Source organism: Mytilus californianus, unplaced genomic scaffold, assembly GCF_021869535.1.
Source record: "Mytilus californianus isolate M0D057914Y unplaced genomic scaffold, xbMytCali1.0.p SCAF_2, whole genome shotgun sequence".
NCBI lineage: Eukaryota > Metazoa > Mollusca > Bivalvia > Mytilida > Mytilidae > Mytilus > Mytilus californianus.
The window spans coordinates 104,102,797-104,115,670 of record NW_026262668.1 but is presented as its reverse complement, the minus strand read 5'-3'; positions in this window follow the sequence as shown (position 1 = coordinate 104,115,670).

Sequence of the window (12,874 nt, the reverse complement as noted above, 5' to 3'; positions counted from 1 at the left end):
TTTAAACTCATTATACTTGTAGTATAAATACATTCCTGGGACTGCTATAGCAGATAAGTGTTTCATCACAGAGGACGGGACAACATCCTCAGACATCTTGTCCCTCTCTCGTCTTCTCAAAATTGTCGGCATTTTTTTCTTTTTCAAGTCCAGATCGAGTAAGATTACGTGAAAGTTAAATCAATTAAAATGACGTTGCGCCAACCAGAATCTTGCAGCCATACTTTCGTAGTTCAAATACAAAAACCATTGAATATATGATCTCATAATGTCGAGAATCGATCAGAAAAAGGCAATTATTAGAAACAACCAAATTCCAACACAGCTATTGGCATTTTACTTCTGGTGAAAATCTTCAGCTGATCAGAGGTGTTACGAATGACCATGTCGTCTGCAACTTTCCCGCCACAGACATAATGAACATCTTTGACTCGGATTAAACAGCTAATGCGAGATGATGCATACTTAGCATTGAGATCAATTCGTTGATTTAAAAATCGATAAATTTGTATGCATTGCTAAGAAATTTAAATAGCTACTTTGTTTCCAGTAACCAGTCAAGTTTTATTAGGAATGAGAGATTAAATAAGTCAATCATTCAAGTGATGGATAGACTTTAATACCTTTAATTATTCAAATATAACGATACAAGAAAGAAAATGTTATAAATACTGTTTAGTTTAAATTCATCTTCTAGTAGTACCATGAATATTATCTAGGAATACTTTATCAAATCCTTCTTTTTATTGAAGGAAAATACAAATGTCTTTATGATCTAGATAAAATCGTTAAGACAAAGGAAACATACTGGGTAGAAATACACTGTAGGTGTCAGAATCGACAAGAACATTGATTATGTTTTAACTGTTTAATTGATTACTGAATATAACACGAAGAAATCGATAGCAATAGAAAAGGTTAAACAGACAATGCTCAAGGTCGTTAATGATAGTATTTTGTTTTCTTTGAAATGAATTATATGTTAAGGCATACCAAAGGGGTCCAACTCAAACACGATTTATAAAGTTATTATTGAAATGTCATACACAAAGGACTAGGTTCACGAAGGATCAATATTGGCTCGTAAATTACATAAAAGTTATATTTAGCAATTAAAGTAAACAATGCATTAAGAATATTTGTGTTGAATTGAAACTGTTAGGGCTAAAATCATCTCTTGGTGATTGCTTTTGCTGGTTAGAGTTTCTGTTAACCATTCTAGTTTTAAGATGATAAGCAAAAAAAAAAAAAAGGACTCTATTGAGTTTTGACTAATTTATGGCATTTTTGGTGCTGATCATATTTGCTGTTCAAAGTTTACACTATCTTTTATATACTTTAAGATAAAAGGTAAAAAAACACTAAAATTGGTCAAAAATCATCCATTATCTCATGTAAGATGTCAACTTATAATTTAGTCATTTTCACTTAGTGGTAGATCTTGTTTTTCTGGTCATTTTTGCTAATTTTAGTTTCTCTTTATCTGCTAAATTTTATGAAGAAAATATAAATTCATTGGGAAACTGATGATGTCGGCCACGTTTACTTATTTGTAGATTATATTTTGTTGTGAATGTTTGCCTCAAACAGTTTCTCTCTATCTGCTTATTTCTCGAAAAACGCAAAAAAGGATAAAAGCCGCCATTCAAGGGCAATGACTCCCATAAGTAGTCGACTGACAATTTTCTGCCTTGTTGAATTATTTGTAAATCTTATTTTATTGATCATTTTTACTATTTGTTGTTTCTTTCTGTTTAGCATTTATGTAAGAAAAACACAAAAGTGGGATAACATAGTTATTCAAGGGCAATTACCCAAATAAGGAGTGATGATTTCCGCTATGTTGACTCATTTGTAGATCTTGTCCAGACCTGTTATTTTCAGTTTTTCCCTATCACCTATAATTTCCGCAAATCACCCCAAAACAATCGTTACTCCAGGTCAAAACGATTTCGGTCATTTCACTTATATGTACATCTGTCCTGCTGATCATTATAGTTATTTACAATTTCTCTCTTATCTATTGTAGTTTCCGCAAAAATATAAAATAGGTAAAAATCTTACTCTACGGCAATGACTCCTTTAAGAAAGCAACTGACGATTTGGGTCATGTTGATTCGTTGTTAGATCTTTGTCTTTTTGATCGTTTTTGCGTTTTACAGATCCTCTTTATCATCCATTTAAAGTATCTGCAAAAATTTCCACACAAATGGTTAAAATCGCCATTCAAGGGAAAAATTCCTTGAAGTAGTCATAATTATGACGATTTTAGTCCAACCACCGGAACCCCCCACAAGGATGATTCTGACCAACATTGGTTCCCAGGAGAAGATTTTTGCAAATGAAAATGGACGATGACAACGGACGACGCACGAAAAATGATGAGCTCAATTGACCCTTTTGACCAGGATATCTTAATGTACTATACAAATAAAGCATTACTTAAGTTTTATACCTTTTATTTTTACAATAGTTTACTGATTGCAGGATATATATCGCCACATGTAAAGTTTGTATAATACGATAAAAACAGGTCATCGAACATACCATAAGACTTATAGCCCAAAAATACGACAGACAATGAATAATAAATAAGGGAGGCAGATTAGATTGGCTTACTGAATTATTACAGTTATAATCATAGTTTTCATTTATTACTGTCGACAATGTATATAACAAACGTCTGCTACCTTTCTAAACAAATATAAACAGTTCTGAACTTTTGATCTGTAACTTGTTAAGACCGAGTCTGTAAATTAGATTTTGCCTTTTAATGCAGATTTACGAAAGGTTTCACAATGATTGCAAATTGAAGTAACTATTAGTTTGGAGATTATTTTTACAAAATCAATGACATGTAATAAGTCCCATCAACATGTTAAATATGTAAAACAAGCTGTAAAATATATTTATTTAAGCAAAAAGTCAACATTTTTTAAACCCAGAAAGATCATTTATTTTTGTAATTTTTTCATCGATGGATATTATTCATTTACAAAATAAGCTAACCTATTAATTGGCTTGATTTTGTTATCAGTAAATTAAAATCAAACTAAATATCATTTTTATATACATAAGGGAGCTACCATTTGATTTTTATGGGGGCTAAGATTAAAAATTTTGTCCTGCATTTTTTTTAGTTGTAATCTCTGTTCTTCTTTTTTATTTTTTACTCTATTCGGTCCTGTCTTTGTTTTATTAGTTTATCCTGACTTTTTTTACATAAATTGTCATCCTGCCTTTTTTTGCCAAGTTGCTCATCCTGCCTTTTTTTACTCAAAACTCCTGTCCTGCTTTTTTTTCAAATTTCACCCTAGTCCCCCATAAAAATCAAATGGTAGCTCCCTAAGCACATTCATATCGATACCTGTATCTTGTCATTGCACAAGGTCATGTTTTTCTCTGACTGTTAATGGCGTCTTTACACTAAATCCATTGGATGTTGGTTGTGTACTGATGGATATTTTAGTCTTAGATGCATGATTTTTTTTATTAGTTATTTTTGGCTTTGAACTAGCTGTCAATAACTGCGAGTACTCTCAGATCTTTACTTAGTGCTTTCTTTGTTGTGGGATGTATAGATACGCTGCCACGTCCGGTCTGTGTTTTCGTTAGATGTATTTCTATTTGTATCCATATGATGAGTTAAGCCTTTTTCAACTGATGTTTATAGTATGTTCTTATGTTGTACTGTTACACTACTGTCCCAGGTTGGGGAGGGTTGGCGCCTTCAAAATAGTTTAACCCCGTCACATTCTGAATGTGCCTGTCCCAAGTCAGGAGCCTGTAATTCAGTGGTTGTCGTTTGTTGCTGTGTAACATATTTGTTTTTCGTTCATTATTTTGTACATAAATTATACCGTTAGTTTTCTCGTTTGAATTGTTTTACATTTGTCATTTCGGGGCCTTTTATAGCTGACTATGCGGTATAGGCTTTGCTCATTGTTGAAGGCCGTACGGTGACCTTTAATTGTTAATTTCTGTGTCATTTGGTCTCTTGTGGAGAGTTGTCTGATTGGCAATCATACCACATCTTCTTATTTTTATATTAACATAGCTTTTATCTCCAGTATTACCTTTTCTTTGGTTAAAAAGGGAGAGGGTTGAGATTGCAAAAAAAAAAAAGGAAAAAAAAAAAACCAACAACAACCCCGAAACAAAACACTCGCCAGATATTCATGCTCCTGTCCAGAACCATATTTGAATTGTTTGATGTTGACGGCAGATCTTCGATTTTTTATATTCAATTTATTTACAAGTTTAGACTCGGGCGTTTATAACATACACATGTCTATTGTTGAAGACTGTATGTTGCCCTCTACATGTCTGATGGTTAATTTTATCGTTGGGTTGATATCTCATTGACGGGAACAGCATCTTCATACTTTCAAAATATAGATCGAAAGACGTTTTAAAATGACTACAATATGAAATGACACCACATCTTCTTTGATTAATTCATATCCTTCTTCTTTGACAGTTAAATTTGTCTGAATATTTCACGATTTCATTTTTAAACCATCTTATCTATAATAAGTTACTTGTTTGAGAAATACGATATTTTAACACATGAAACGGTGTCACTGTTTATTTGAATAAAGATTGAAAGGCTTTAAAATGGCTTTTATGTGAAATTATTAAGAGGAAAGGTGATACTTTTAGACTATTAATGCCGCTTTTTATCCTGCAAAGAGCATTACAATGATGATGTGTCAACAATGTGTGTGAAAATTGTTTGTTTTCTTTTAATAAAAAACCTTTAAATGTTCTAGGATGTGAAAAATCATCTTGTTATTATTTTGAACAGTTGAATAGATTTTATTAGAAACAAACAAGATTGACATGATAATATTTCTCGTCCGCAAAGGAAGGTACCAACACGTGATTTTAACATAATGTATATTGTTTCGGAACTTCTTTGATCATGATTCTTGAAAGCATTACGTGCACATATTCCAAGTGATTACGTCACATCTTATTTGATATATCATTACTGAACTATAAACTACTATTACAAGAATATAGAATAAAAGAATATTTATAATAGATGTCGAACTGGTTGGTAGTAATTCAAAAGTTTTCAAAATTACACTTCGGTAAATCAATAAATCAAAAATCTTTCTTACAACAATGAGTATGTTCGTAGATTTCCTTAGTAATTATTTCATTTCATATTTTTACGGATTTTTTTCATTTCACGATTTTCTTCAAAGACATCAAAGAGTTCCACTTTGTCTGAAATACCATAAATCTAGTATCATAATCAATTTCCAGAATGTCTATTAAATATTTTCATCAATTATTATATGGCTGCGATATTATATATAATTTCAGATTTTTGTTTGGAAAGTACGGAAGCGTATAGGGATCTTTTTTTGTTGCTGTTGCTATTGACTTGTTGCGTTATATCATACTTATCGATATATTTTATGTCGACTTGTGTGGCGATACCGCAATAGATTATGAAAAATATTGCGAAATATTGTGCTATATCAAAACAATGCGATATAAAAAATATTGACTTGAAGTAGATGTCGATATATTTATGTCGATACAAATTATAATCGAATTTCATTAAATCGATTAAAAATGACAATAAATCTATCAATTATATTATCTCAATATTTTGAGAACAATACCACTATAAGTTTCTTATATTACGATATATCGATAAACTAGAAAATTGTTTGTTGCGTTGTTTCGGCATATATCGATTTTAATATATAGAATGATTGACACCTGCGCGCTTTTTGAAGGCGGGAATTTTACGAGGTCTCACTAATTAGCGACAAGAAGCGACCAGAAGCGTCAAGAAGCGACAATAAGAATAATTTTGCGAAAAGAAAGCTAATTTAGCGACAAGAAAATAAATTTAGCGTTAAGATATCTAAATAATGATTATTTGAAATAAATAGATATAGAAACATTCATTAAAATGTGCATGTCCCATCAGTAAAAGATTTTGAAAAGAAAAAAACTCATGACAGATCTTCCAGAAAATTATCCAAACAGCGAACAAATAATCATCACAATAATGGTGTGGAAAAACAGCTGAAAAATTTGCTGGACCAGACAATATCAAACCAATGATTCTGAAAGAACTAGCCAGTGAAATTGCTCCGATCTTAACCATCATATACAATTTTTCAATGGAGAAAGGAAAGATACTCGATGATTGGCGAACTACAAATGTCACTCCGGTATATAAGAAATACATAGCAGCTAACTATAGGCCAATATCCCTAACATGTATCTGCTGCAAAATAGTCATCAGTAACATCATGAAACATGCAGAGGTAATTAACATCCTATACCTACTACAACATGGCTTCAGGGGTAAAAGATCATGTCGTTAATGTAAAAAAGAAAGGAACTGGGTCCTAAGTCTAAGGCGAAACAACAGACAAAGTGAAAGTATAATCCGAAATACCACAAGGATCAGTCTTAGGACCCAATCTCTTTCATTTTTACATTAACGACCTACCAGAAGGCCTACATTCCACAGTGAGACTGTTTGCGGACGATACTGTGGTCTATTTGACCATTTCCGCAGACAACGACTGCCATAAACTCCAAGAAGACCTGGATAAACTGGCAAAATGGGAAAAACTTTGGAAAGAGGAGTTCCATCCTGAAAAATGTTTTCCGTTTTCCAGATTTTTTGTGATGTCATCGATACATTCAAGGATTTGTGTTTCGCATGATCTTTTATTCCTGAAGCCATGTTGAAGTGGGTATAGGATGTTATTTACCTCTGCATGTTTCATGATGTTACTGGTGACTATATGTTCTATTATTTTGCAGCAAATACATGTTAGGCATATTGGCCTACAGTTAGCTGCTATGTAATTCTGACCTTTCTTATATGCCGGAGTGACATTTGCAGTTCGCCAGTCATCGGGTATTTTTCCTTTCTCCATTGAAAAATTGTATATGATGGTTAAGATCGGAGCAGTTTCACTGGCTAGTTCTTTCAGAATCATTGGTTTGATGTTGTCTGGGCCAGCAGTCTTGTGTGGTTTTAGATTTTTCAGTTGTTTTTCCACACCATTATTTGTGATGATTATTTGTTCGCTGTTTGCATAGTTTTCTGGAAGATCTGTCATGAGTTTTTTTCTTTTCAAAATCTCTTTTACTGATTGGACATGCACATTTTAATGCATGTTTCTATATTTATTTCAAATAATCATTATTTAGATATCTTAACGCTAAATTTATTTTCTTGTCGCTAAATTAGCTTTCTTGTCGCCAAATTTATTCTTCTTGTCGCTTCTTGACGCTTCTTGACGCTTCTTGTCGCTAATTAGTGAGACCCCGTAAAACTTCCGGCTTCAAAAAGCGCGCAGGTGTCAATAATTCTATATTTTAAAATCGGTATATGTCGAATCAACGCAACAAACAATTTTGTAGTATATCGATATATCGTAATATAAGAAACATATAGCGGTATTGTTCGCGAAATATTGAGATAAATATAATTGATAAATTGATTGTCATCAGTTTTTAATCGATATTATTAAATTTATAATTTGTATCGACATAAATATATCGACATCTACTTCAAGTCAATATTTTTTATATCGCATTGTTTTAATATAACACAATATTTCTCAATATTTTTCATAACTTATTGCGGTATCGCCACACAAGTCGACATAAAACATATCGATAAGAATGTTATAACGCAACAAGTCAATAGCAACAAAAAAAAAAAAAAGATACCTATACGCTTCCGTAGGAAAGTTTTAGTTGTACATATCTCAAAATACATCGGATAAAGAATTAAAAAACACACAAATAGAAACGTAAGCCTTATAACACAGGCAATTGTTTCTGAAAAAAATATTGAAGTAATAGTAATTTAAAAAAATATCAAAGTAATGGTAATTTTTTTTCAGAGACAAGTGTCTTTAGCTAATAAGTCAATACGAGCATGCAATCTGTTCTTTTTCATTGTTAAAATATTTTCGTTGATATTTTTATTGTAAGATATTGGAATTTTAAAAGCTTCATAGACATATTCTCAACACAACATGAGTTTTTCAATATTCAATAACTTATAATAACTAAACATGAATTTCATTTTCAAAAACACAAGATGAGATCATTTTTGCCTTTCCTTTTTTTTTGAAAAAAAGGGGGAGAGGGGCACCAAGGCAACGTTAGGATAGGGACTTGAAAAAAATCTATGCATACACCATATATGTAGCTCTATAAGGGTGGCATGAGCCCCTACCCCTAATCCGTCTCTGAGTGGTGCAAGAGTGGTAACAAATAAGTTGAAAATGGCTTGATTCATCAGATTAGTACTAAGCACAAAATATCTTAACAGAATGTCAGAATGACAGAAGACACAAAATAACAATCTAAGAGTTATAGTAGTTACTCAAAGCTATTTTAAAGCATAATTTGAAATAATTTAACTACTTTTTATGATATGCATTATATTCAGTTTTGTAGGATATTTAAGATGTAACTCCTCAATGAGAAATGGACTTTTGCATAAGAGGAAGATATCAATATATTAGATAATAAGAAGAACTTAAAGATGTTCTCTACTTTCGATTTGCTTTATCTCAGTAATGACGGCTCTAGAATTAAATAGAACCCACTAATAGGGTGCTTTAAGGCGTAAGGGTCCGTGTAAAGTAAAATGACTCGAATTGATATATTTTAGCTCACCTAGCCCAAAGGGCCAAGTGAGCTTTTCTCATCACTTGGCGTCTATCGTCCGTCGTCCGGCGTCCTGCGTCCTGCGTCCTGCGTCCGTCGTTCGTAAACTTTTACAAAAAATCTTCTCCTCTGAAACTACTGGGCTAAATTTGACCAAACTTGGCCACAATCATTATTAGGGTATCTAGTTTAAAAAATGTGTCCGGCCATCCCGCCAACCAACCAAGATGGCCACCATAGCTAAAAATAGAACATAGGGTAAAAATGTAGATTTTGGCTTATAACTCTAAAACCAAAGCATTTACAGCAAATCTTACAGGTTAAAATTGTTAATCAGGTCAAGATCTATCTGCACTGAAATTTTCAGATGAATCGGATAACCCGTTGTTAGGTTGCTGCCCCTGAATAGGTAATTTTAAGGAAATTTTGTTGTTTTTGGTTATTATCTTGAATATTATTATAGATAGAGATAAACTGTAAACAGCAATAATGTTCAGCAAAGTAAGATCTACAAATAAGTCGTATGACCAAAATTGTCAGTCGACCCGTTTAGGAGTTATTGCCATTTATAGTCAATTTTTAACAATTTTTCGTAAATTTTTGTAATCTTTTACAAAAATCTTCTTCTCTGAAACTACTGAGACAAATTTAACCATACTTGGCCATAATCATTATCAGGGTATCTAGTTTAAAAAAAATTGTCTGATGACCCCGCCATCCAACCATCATGGCCGACATAGTTAAAATAGAACATAGGGGTAAAATGCAGTTTTTGGTTTATTTCTCTGAAACTAAAGCATTTAGAGCAAATCTGACAGGTGGCAAAAATGTTCATCGGATTTAGAATTATCTGCCTTGAAATTTTCAGACGAATCCGACAACCCGTTGTTGGGTTGCTGCCCCTGAGTTAGTAATTTTACAGAAATTTTGCAGTTTTTTGTTATTATCTTAGATATCATTATTATATCTAATATCTAATACTATTAGTTATGATTTTAACCTTATTTTACATGATTTCCAAAGCATCAGTAAATACAGGTGAGCGACACAGGCTCTTGAGAGCCTCTAGTTATAATTGCCTATCGGATTGCTTGATTTGACATCTCCATCTAAACCGGACTTCTTTGTGTCGTTAATTTATAGTATGCTTACTTGTCTATGTTGTAATGTAAATAAATAACATCAGAATAAATTGATTACTATAACGCTTTCCTAGAAATTTGATCGAAAGCAAACATACTTGATTTGACGTTTGATGATGAACTTCTGTATGCATACTCAAGAAATAACATTTTGCAACAATAAATATTTGAATAAATCAATATTATTCCATTTCGGTATGTTGTTTTCTTAATACACTTATAGATAAATAGCGTGTCCTTATGATGCCAGATTTGTTACTTTTTATTACGCTGTCGACAATTTTCCCTGGTTTTAGGACATTGAGTATATTGCAAATGATGCCTAAAGGATATCTTGTATTTTGAAATCTACCTTCTTATTTAACTTTTTATCTATACCAAAACGTTTAGACGATTCCTTTTCCTTATAGAAGTTTTGCCATTACATGGAGATTTTTACAATTCTTATTTTATTTTTGCCTATTATCTTGAAATCAGAGAGAGAGAGAGAGAGAGAGAGAGAGAGAGAGAGAGAGAGAGAGAGAGAGAGAGAGAGAGAGAATACTTATTCCTTATGATGTCTTCACATTTAATCCATTGAAAGTGTACCGGTTGATATGCCAGCTTTAGCTGGCACTTATGGTAGAAGCATCGAATTGGAATAAAGAACGATAACTCTCTCTACATGATCAATCTTAAAAGTTTCGTAACTCTCGTTAAATCTCGTACGATTTTTTTAAAAAAAATTTCGAAGTTGATCAAGTCAAGTCATCTAACTCTTAAAAATATTTTTTTCATTATATTTATTGAATAAATATTGTATTCTTGCTTGGCTTCAAATATAAAATCAATTCTTCAAATAATGAAAACGAAATTAGCATTGCAATATCCGTCAGGACATTGTCAAGACATTAGTTTAACCCTTATATTTTTAATGGCTGCCAGATTCTCGTTTAAGCGCGATCTTGAAAAAACGGGATAAAACGGAATAAATTCGATGTTAAATACGACATGAATTTTTATTTGTTTACAAAAACAAGAATTTAGAAATTTTAGTAACTTGTGTAGTTTATTTAAATTTTATTGTACCACGGAAATAACCGAAGTTTGGACAACAACATCTTACGCCATGTTTCATCGTCTGCTTCATCTTTCCATTATCAGTGACAAATTTCTAAATAACAACCACAGGTACTTCATTAAAAAGTTACAATATCATAATTTATGATAACATTTGTAGTGTAAAAGTTCCGTCCAGCCATGGGAACACAGAAACACCCTCTGCAAGCAATAAATTTCGGGAGAAACGTAGCCGGAGGTAGTAAAATCCTCGTCCCAATAATTATGACGTCTTGGAAGGCTATTTTAAATGTTTGCTTTGACGCCTTCCTGCGATGTAAGGCGTCAAAGAAAAAAAATATAATAGCCTTTCAAGATGTCATAATTATTTGGACTAGTAAAATCCGGTGCTCTGAATCTGGTTGACCATGACGACTATTATTCATCTGCTACAAAATTTCCCATATCAAGTTACAGTGATAATGAAGTTGGTTATACAGTTGAATGTGATCACGGTTATTCCTGTAGCTCACAGACAAATGCAAAAATTCAAAACTTAAATATATTCAAATTCACTATCTGTAGACTGTACTTCCTTTGACAAACTCTCAACAAATCTTGTTATTATTTATGACACATATCTACCTTAAACAGTCCCAGGAGATGGAGACTGTTTTTTTTCACTCTCTAAGTTTAATCATAAAACAGCTGTAAAAGGAGACTTGAGTCTGAGTGATACATTTATAGGTACATATATATTGTATGCACCCATATTGTCCAAAATAGGATTTTATGGGAAGATGGAGTTATGATAACCCATGATAATACCATGACTTTTGATAGGTATAGAGCATGTTACTTTGAAGTATGTGGGCTACATCCTATGAAATTCAAGCTGCCGACACATTATTTGGATGCAATATAAATAATTGCCTCCCGCAGTCGCCTGTATATTTTATGCGTCAGTTTAAACCTGATCAAAAATTTTCCCTCTACTGAATACTTTTATCAGGTGCACATTTCAACCTATTAAAGCAATAAACACTTATGGCTATAACGTCACAGTTCCCAAATTGCACCGAGTACCCAATTTGCACCTATTCAACAAAAATAACTGCGGAAATCTTACAAGTTTTCTTTGAGACTAAACAATTTGTATTGTTATGATTTGACATTATACATGTCTTTCAACATCGGTTAATATATTTAAATATACACAAACCGTTTACAATGAGAATATATCAACAGATGAAGCATTCCCGGGAAAAAGTAAATCTATGAAAACGTCAGTGTTGTCACCATGCGAAGTTATCTAATTATCATCTTTTAAAAATGTAAGCAACTACACAACTACAAGTTAATTTTCATGACCAAAATAAAATAAAGTACAAACAAAAAAGCAATAAAATGCTTCGCCAAGCACAGCATAATACAACTGCAGATGTAGATTTAGCATATAAAAAACACCAAAAAGTTTATGTCAGTTGAAATCAAACATATTTTAATTTTGGACCCTTCAAACTTCAATATGGACTAATTTGAAAACAGGTATCAGGTGAGCCCGAACATTTCTATTCAGCAGCAGTCTCCAACTACATATCTCCTTAATTTAATATGATAGCCCCACAAAAATGTTGAAAAATTATGTGTACATTTATTTTTTTTCTACATTCTCTCATGTCATACATGTGAAAGCGGTACCTTTTGGTCACTATTTGTGTGTTGCGCCTAAATATGAATTGTAACACTTTATAGTGACTGACCAGGTCAAACAAATACTTCTCAAGAAACATGCAGAGATGAAGACAACTTGAAACAGCACCAGCCATGCCAGACTATGTATGAATAAAAACTCAGATCGGAATAGCATGGACGATATGTTAGTTATATGTCCTTGTGAATAGTAAGGAAAGCTATCAATAATTCTGCAGATAACGCAATTTTATCAGGTTTATCCAAGGACTTTCTATACTAACATTATAGAAAGTCCATGGTTTATCGTACATTTTCTGTTTAAATTT